Here is a 9,503-nt window from a genome sequence, read left to right on the forward strand (position 1 = left end):
ACACAATGCAATTCATGCATATCACCTGTAAATAGAACCTGCTAACTATATATACAACTATATTTGTATCATGTATATATTTTGCTAAAATTGTCAACTCTGGAAACTGTAGCTACTACTGCCAACCTTGTACTGTAACTGATCACTTTGTCTTGCTAAATTTGTACTCTGCCACATTTGGCTGTAAATACTCTGCATATTTATTGTGCTGTTATTGTATTTTTCTTTGTATTGTACTGAGTGGTTTATATCTTATGTAACGTGTGCACCTTCTACACCAAGACAATTTCCGTGTATGTGCAACCAATGCATACTACGGCCGAATACAAGAATTCTGATTCTGGCTTATTAATGACACAAAGACACCATGACATGACAATATATTACAACTCGTCTGGCCATAGAATGTGCAAGATATACCGGAAATATTACTCTGACCCATCTAAAATCATGTGACTCGTGTCACATGTTACGGCAGTCTAGCCTGAGCCAAGCAGACGACGACGCTGGGCTCCACTACAACAGCATTTAATGTAGGAAGGCTAAAATTGGAACAGGCGGACACCAGAACGAGGTCACAGACGCGTCATGAGTTACATGATTTTAGATGGGTCAAAGTCATATTTCCGATGTAGCTTGCGCATCTTCACAAACGTGAATAAGAAGGGTGAGGCGCGCGGCCCAGCACGTAACAGGATGTGAGCTGCCAAAACTGCAAGATCTGTACAACCAGCGGTGCCTCAGTAGGTCCCTGAAGATCATCAAAGACACAAACCACCCCCACAACAGTCTGTTCTCCCTGCTACCCTCAGGGAGGAGATACAGGGTCCCAAGAGCACGCACAAATCGCTTGAGGGACAGTTTCTTCTCACAGGCCACGAGACTCCTTAACATATACAAATAGTGTAGTAGCCATACTGTACCGCACTGTAGATGCTACCATGACTAATGTTCAATAGTATGTTTAATTAGGTATACGCTATTTGCACCTAACAGAATGTTATTATGTTTAATTATGTTTAAAGTATGTTCATGCCATTTGCACTATGGGCAGTGAATATGCCACTGTCTGTGGTGTGTCTTACTGCTTTATTGCTTGTTGCCTCTTGTTTTTTATTTATATATCTTTTATTTTTTGCACTATGTTGTAACGGAGCCTACAGCACAAGGATTTCACACGTGATACTTGTACTACGGAGTGACAATAAAAATCTTGAATCTTGAATCTTGAATAGGACGAATCAGCGTGACGTCACTTGACACCCAGAAATGCGGAACCCCGCAGCAGTTAATGGTATGAGTTGTGCCAAACAAACGTTAATATCTCAAAAACTATACATGACATCGCTTATATTTTGACATTCTGAGTGAGAACAGAAGTAGCTCAAGAGTTTGATGTATAATACAGTATATGCATGTCATTTTAAAGTTGTGTGAACTGTCGCAGTTTTTAAAATGTAAACAGAGTTAGCTGGCTAGAGTCAGACAATCAAGCCTCGCGCCACTTGGGCTCCATAGGGTTCCATTGCCGTTGCCACCCAGTGACGCGGGTTGTTTTTCAAAATGCTGCTCGGCTGATCCCTCATATAACTTTTATGACTTTTAGAACATAAATGCCTTTTTTTAAATGCGATTTTTAGAAAACGCTTCAGAAGGCATCACAGTGATTAACTCATTGAGTGCCATGGACGAACATGTTCGTCATTTCAAATAGTAACGTAGAGTGCCAAGGACGGACATGTTCGTCAATTGCGTTTTTTGACGGGGGGGTGTCGATCTAAGCCTCTTACATCGCCTCTTACAATATGAGAGCTATTGGATGTGTCTAACCTATTTTACAGAACCCTTAGGTGGCGACAGTGCTCTCCACATAACAGAAAGGCAAGGAAAAAACAAAGAAGAAGTCGTTATGGAAACGGAAATCGCATCGCATCCGTATGCATCGATATGCTGAAGCACGTTACTGCAGCTGTGCCTGCAGCAGCCAATCTGCTCCCACAATTGAGCCGCTCCGTGTCGGTTGCGACAGCACATCCGCACATCCACACCGTGGAGTTGTTATTATTCTCAACTGGAAGCATCGTTGCCAGTGACAAACACACGCGGAACGCTGTAAAAAAGCTGGATGTCGCGCACCCTTCACTGTGCGCACAGCAAACTCAGCAGAGAGCCACCACAGACACTCCCATACAGGAGGAGTGTGCAGTTGAGGCGGGGGGGGGGGGGGGGGCACGCAGAGCAGCACACAACACCCAGACAGACCCAGGCAGCAGGACAGGATTGACAAACGCAAGCCAGAATATCCGATGCCCACCAGCAGCAAATCAAGACCAGCAAGAAGCTGCAACCAGCAGCGCACGCAGGGGCCAGCGCTGCTGGTTGTAGCTCAAAAATATTATTCTGCCAAACAAAATTCCCTGGCCTTCACTGTTTTATTGAAGGAAATTATTTTTGAGGTGTGACTACATTAGAAAAGATTAGCTTCAGAGTCAGTGATGTGCTTGAAATGTTTAATTTCACAAAAGGCCAATTATCTTAGCTTCTAGAAAAAAATTGCTGTTTTTGGATGAATCAAGCTATCTTCTCCGGCTCATAACTAAAGAACGGAAAATGGGATCAATAAACTTTTTTTTGCAGATGATAGAAGAGAGTCTCATCGTTCTTTGTGCGTGTTCAGTGTTTACATAGTAATATCACACAATATTCTGTGGGCCTCGAGAAATCACTGAAAACGCTCTGAAACTCTGGCACTGGGAGCGTCCGTTCTCCAAAAGTGGCTGGCACTCAATGAGTTAACGTTTGTGATGATTATCCTGCTGAACCCAAATTTGCGCTCCCATAAACGTTTGTTAACCACATACCTTATTTGATGCATTTGAGCGAAATCCCCATTCTAAAACCCCATAGACTTTTCCACTGTAGAACCAAAATGGCGACGATTTCTGGTTAAGCCTACAAAAAACATCATCCCTGCGGTACTCTATTCTCCTCTGAGAGAGAGCCTGGAGGTGATGTGTAAGCTGAGGGAAAGCTGAGGGGTTTACTAAAGTGAATGTTTTCTAATAGATCATTACATCAATCATCATCAAGACTTTTCAAACATATTTGATTGCACGATGTTTTCTTTGTTGTGTTATAGTATTACGGATATAGCATTACGGACTACATAAACTTTTGTGTGGACTGCAACATACCCACAAAGGAAATAAAATGTTTTCCAAACAACAAAGCTTGGGTAACTAAAGACATTAAGGCCATCCTGAATGCCAAGAAAAGTGCATTTAGGTCGGGGGACAGAGACAGGATCAGAGCCATCCAGGGAGAACTGAAAGCGAGCATTAGAGTAGCTAAAGAGTGCTATAGGGCAAAGCTGGAGGCAAAGCTTCAGCAGAACAATATGAGAGAGGTGTGGAGAGGTGTGAGAGCCATCACGGGCTTTAACAATGCAGGGGGCGGGGGGGTGGAGGGGGGGGTTGATCGGGCCAATGAATTGAACCTGTTTTTCAACAGGTTTGATGCAGCTGGCCCGGGTGCCCCCTCCCCCGACTCTCCTGACTCTCCTGACGGCTGCATTCCAACAGCAGCCCCCGCCACACTCTCCCCCCCCCCCCCCGCCCTCTCTCTGGCTCCGGCTGATGGCCCACTTGATGGCCCCCCTCCCCCCCCCCCCTCATACCCCGTCACCCAGAGACGAGGTCACATCCCCCCCCCCTCCTCCTCCCCCCCCCCCCCGAAGGGCGTCAGAGCTGAGGATGCCACCCTCCCCCCCACCCACGCTGACCATCACAGCGGACCAGGTGAACAATCAGCTGATGAGACTACACACGAGAAAAGCAGCTGGCCCGGATGGCGTCAGCCCTATGGTGCTCAAAGCCTGTGCCCCCCAGCTGTGTGATGTACTGCAGCTGATCTTCAACAAGAGCCTGAGTCTCCAAAAGGTCCCCGTGATGTGGAAAACGTCCTGTATCGTTCCTGTACCGAAAAAGCCAAGACCCAGCGGCTCCAATGACTACAGGCCGGTAGCTTTGACGTCCCACATCATGAAGACCCTGGAGAAACTCGTCCTGGAGCAGCTCAGGCCTATAGTCAAATCATCCCTTGACCCCCTCCAGTTCGCCTACCAGCCCCGACTGGGAGTGGAGGACGCGGTCATCTACCTGACCAACCGTGCCTACGCTCACCTGGACAACCCAGCCAGCACTGTGAGAGTCATGTTCTTTGACTTCTCCAGTGCGTTCAACACCATCAGGCCGGCTCTACTGGGCGAGAAGCTGACGGCGATGCGAGTGGATGCCCCCCTGGTGGCCTGGATTGTGGATTACCTGTCTGGCAGACCACAATATGTGCGCTTACAGAACTGTGTGTCAGACAGAGTGGTCAGTAATACTGGAGCTCCACAGGGGACGGTCTTCTCTCCCTTCTTCTTCACCATCTACACCACGGACTTCACCTACCTGACTGAGTCTTGCCACCTTCAGAAGTTCTCTGACGACTCTGCGATAGTGGGATGTATCAAAAATGGTGACGAAGATGAGTACCGGGATGTGGTGGCCAACTTTGTCACATGGTGTGAGGAGAACCACCTGCAGCTCAACGTGTCAAAGACAAAGGAGCTGGTGGTGGACCTGAGGAGGGTCAAGGCTCCGGTGACCCCTGTTTCAATCCACGGGGTCAGTGTTGACATAGTGGATGATTACAAGTACCTTGGAGTGTACATTGACAACAAACTGGACTGGGCTAAGAACTCTGATGCACTCTACAAAAAGGGGCAAAGCCGTCTCTACTTTCTGAGAAGACTGAGGTCCTTCAACGTCTGCCGGACCATGCTGAGGATGTTCTATGAGTCGGTAGTGGCTAGTGCCTTCCTCTATGCTATTGTGTGCTGGGGCAGTAGGCTGAAGGCGGCGGATGCCAACAGACTTAACAAACTGATCCGTAAGGCCAGGGAAATTGTGGGGCTGGACCTGGGCTCTCTGACTGCGGTGTCAGAGAAGAGAACGTTATCCAGGCTACGCTCCATCATGAGCAATGACTCGCACCCACTCCATGGCGTGCTAGTCAAACACAGGAGTACATTCAGTGAGAGACTGATTCCACCCAGATGCAGCACGGAGAGGCACAAGAAATCATTCCTGCCTGTGGCCATTGGCCTATTTAATGCCTCTCTTAAAAGAGCACCTCGGAGACGCTCAGTCTCCCTGAGATTGAGCCAGCCGATAGGCTAACTAGAAAAGTGTCTGGCTGAGCCACGTGTAAAGTATAGGGCAAGCCGAATAATAATACATGTTTCAGTGTGCAATAATTTAGATAGGTTAACTGGAAAAGTGCCTTTGCAAAGTATTACTTTGCTCCTATCGCAGTAATACTGGTTAACGTTTATACTGTGTATACTGTTTACTCCATGCTATGTTGTGTTGTTTGTTTCTTCTATTCTGCTATTTTACTATTGCACTACTACTGTGTATTTATTTTAGGATATGTGTGTTTTGTGAACGAGCAGCTGTGATTTGTCCCAATTTCCCCCCGGGGATTATTAAAGTCTTTCTGATTCTGATTCTGATTCTGATTCAATATTTTATTTGAATTTTTACCCCTAAAATAAGATTTTACATCAGTAATGTAGCTACAACACTGATCAGATGAAATTAAATATAGGCTATCTATAAATAAATATATATAAATTATATATATATATATATACACACACACACTTAAACAGAGTGGAGTGAATGTGGTAACTGAACAGTTGTAACTTCACATGGACAACAACAGACTAGAGGTTACAGAGACGTCATTATCTGTGTCTGTCTCTGTTGAACCAACAAAATGATCTGTCTCTGTATCCACATAGAAGACAGGAAGTGGGTGTGGTTTATCCCGGAAGTCACACAAATCAGGCAAATGTATTTTCTAACCTAGTATCATTGTCAATGCAATGCTTGTGCCTTCAAAGAAGAAATTGCTTTAATATTGGCATATAATTATGAAATATATTTCCAAATCCTCATGTTTTCTCTCTCTTTCTCTCTGCTGTCAATCATGTCTTGTTTTATGTGAATAATAATGAGCTATTTAGTAAATATCTGATTCCATCACCTGATCTGTGCTTCTCCCCTCATAACCACTTGTTACTGGAGAAAGTAATATTATTACTGTAATGTGTTACTATAGTACCTAGTTACTGCCCGACACTGCATGTGATGGTGTGTGTGTGTGTGTGTCAGGCAGGAGGCTCTCTTCACATTTTCACATTTAACAGACGTTCTGAATGTGTTGGAAACGTGTGTGTGTGGATTTGTTGTGATCAGTTGTGTGTGTGTGTGTGTGTGGATTTGTTGTGATCAGTTGAGGGGTGTGTACATGGGCAGGCCTGTGTAGTGTTACACCTCATTACATTTTAGTTTTTAATTTTATTTATTTGCACATATAAAATCAAAAGCAGATAAAAGGAAACAACAACAAAAGATTGTACCGGTAGAGACAGCAAACCCTATTGGGCTTATTCTGGGTCTCTACCTAAGGAATTAAACCATATCAATAATAATCCAAACAAAGCATACGATAAACATTATGTATATGCATAAAACCCTAATGGTTCCCAGATCTATCTAATATCATTGACCGTCGTAACATTAACATCATTAAACTCAGCACAAAATCCCTGAACTCTTTAACATCAAAGATGGCTATCTAAGCCCTGTGTAAAGAGAAAGAAATAGAATAATGCAAATAACTATTACATAAAACATCCCAGTTACACAGTAAATCAGACATTATATATACATGAGAGTCCACCACAATGGGACAGCCGAGGTTTCACGAGTCTGTATCAAAGATTTGTCCAGATGTTGGACACAATGTGTCTCATGTCAGACTGTGTCTCTCTCTGTGGGGATGAACAGAGACAGGCTGAGTGTTGGAGGTTCCCGGTTATTTACCAGAACCTGTGTGCAGGATCCTTACTAAGGATGAACTAAAAGACCACTAACCTATCCAGTGACTGCGCACACACCTGCATGCAATTTCCCCTGTTCAATAGATAATCAGGCTAATTTATATGCGTCATGTGCTAATTGGCATTGACCATTTATGGTTGGATTGGGGCGGAGCCACATGTGGAATGTCCCAGTTTACTGTGATTGATAACGGGGTAATAGGCCTTTTTCACAGCCACCATTTTGTGTCTAAAATACAGGCTAAACTCAGGTGCAACCAACTCTCTAATTCGGGCCCCAGCACCAGAACACCTAAATGGACTGGAAGTTTGAAACCCTAACGTGTTGGTGCACCTGTGCTACTTCCTGCCTTTTACACACAACATGGCTGCTGTGAAGAAGGCCTATTGCTGCAGCAGGTGTGGGCACTCCCAAAATGTGCTTTAGCAAGGGTCAGAATTGACCTTTTTCACAGCAATTTTGTGTCTAAACCATTTTGTGTTTAAACCTAAAACCATCTGAACACCTACACCGAATGGAAGCATAGTTAATGGTATTAGTTACAGCTACAGATGCACCGACCCACTTTCTTTCAGTTCCGATCCGATTCCGATGTCTGAATTTGGATATCTGCCGATACTGATATTATTCCGATACCATAGCTATTTTTTTATTGAATATACAGTACAGACAACAATTTGGCCAATTGAAGAAAAAATCTAAGAAAAATACAACTTGCAAAAAACAGACAAAATGAAGAAAAATATACAAGGCAAATAAGGATACTTATAAATCAAATCAGCACTATTTAGGCATTGCTGCTTTAAATAAGGGCCCTCTGCCTGTAGCTGGCTCCTACTAAGATACATTACTTAGTGTTTTGTAATCAATTCTTTCATAACATTAGTTGTTACTGTAGGTACCTGGTTCATAATATTCCACAATAACAATTAGGTTATAATTTGAATTGATTTGTGAAAAGGAATAAATATACATTTACTTGCCAAGATATGTCTTGTGTGTCTTTATTTTTACTCAAATGTTTTGTGCAAATGAGTACAACAACCACGACTGTGTCGCTATGTATGTGAGGCTACCATTAACGTTACTGCTATCATCTGATGCTGACATCAGAGAGGGAGAGAGAGAGAGAGCAAACGCTGCGATAACAGCCAGGGCAACGCGGACAACTTCACAGTAATCCCTTTAGCCTTTGTGTTGTCTGCTGGAAGTTGACTCTACTTTTGGAATGTACTCTTCTCCAAACACCAAAACCCAGCAAGCAGGGACGGACCCGGACGAATCGAGAGAGCCCAATCGGGGCCAGCTGAAGTCATATCATGACGAGTCAGATCTGGCCCAGAGTATCACGTATCACTATCCAACTAATTTCACTCACCACTGAAATATCCACGAGGATAACTAAATGGTTGCAGTCAATGTCAAATAAATCACATATTTCTCAGTCTGGTCTATAACATTCGACTGATCATGGTCCATGTTTTGAAGGTAGGCTTTAGCCTATTAGTTCAATGTACGACTGATTAACAGATAGATAGTGGTAGAGTCGCGGTCTCGTAAAGCTGGGGATCCTGGGTTCAAAGTCCACTTGGGGCAGTGTTTTATTTTTTGAAAATGTAGCATAAATTGTTAATCTGTACATAATTATAAAGCTGCTGAATACACACTGTGTACATAGCAGAATAACTGAATATGCTCATTCATGGTAACGTCATAGTTCGACGTCAGCTCGACGTTCCCGCGTAGACATCTAAATCATCCCCAAATCGGCTGTGATTTGGCCACGTATCACCGAAAGACATCATCATGACGGGTGGAAGCTCCGTTGCGTTGTACAATACTACCAATGTAATCAAGCATCTGAAAGCCAGCAGCCAAAGAGACAACACAAGCCGAAAGGAGACACTCGAGGAGTAATTCCAGATGCAGAGTAAACTTCCAACACAACAACACGAAGGCTAAATGGATTAGTGAAAAGTTGTCCGTGTATCTACTGTTTCATATCTCCACGCCATGGGCATATTGTTACCGACTTACGTTAGCCGAGTCGGCTCAGCTGAGCTCTGTGTACAGCCAGCCACAGTGCTGCCTGGCTGCTACTAGCTAGCGATATGCAAACTGTGGAATGGAATTTCTGGAGACTGGAACGGAGGCGTGCATCTTGTTACTTGGGCTCATTCAGCACGAGCCATGTAAAAACTGCATCGGCAGCACGTGACACGTGGATCGGCAAAGTCCGATCCATGAATTACGTCAGTATCCGATATTGGATCGGATCGGTTCCATCCCTAGTTACAGCTGCTTTACTTCCTGTTTTTACCACCTCAAAATGGTTGCTGTGAAATGGGTCCATTATTGGCCTAAGTTGTCTTGTTTACTTTATAACCGTTGTGTAGTTTTTGTTTTTACATCACTGCTTATGTGTGGAATACCTTTGTAAGACGACAGTAGATTGTCAAACACAGATTGGATCATAGCTTTAGTAGGAATTCTAGGCACACATTGATAAATGGGACCCAGGTCTGTTCCTGATAGCAGCTCTGAGGG

Source organism: Poromitra crassiceps, assembly GCF_964638095.1.
Source record: "Poromitra crassiceps genome assembly, chromosome: 4".
NCBI classification, from domain to species: Eukaryota; Metazoa; Chordata; class Actinopteri; order Beryciformes; family Melamphaidae; genus Poromitra; species Poromitra crassiceps.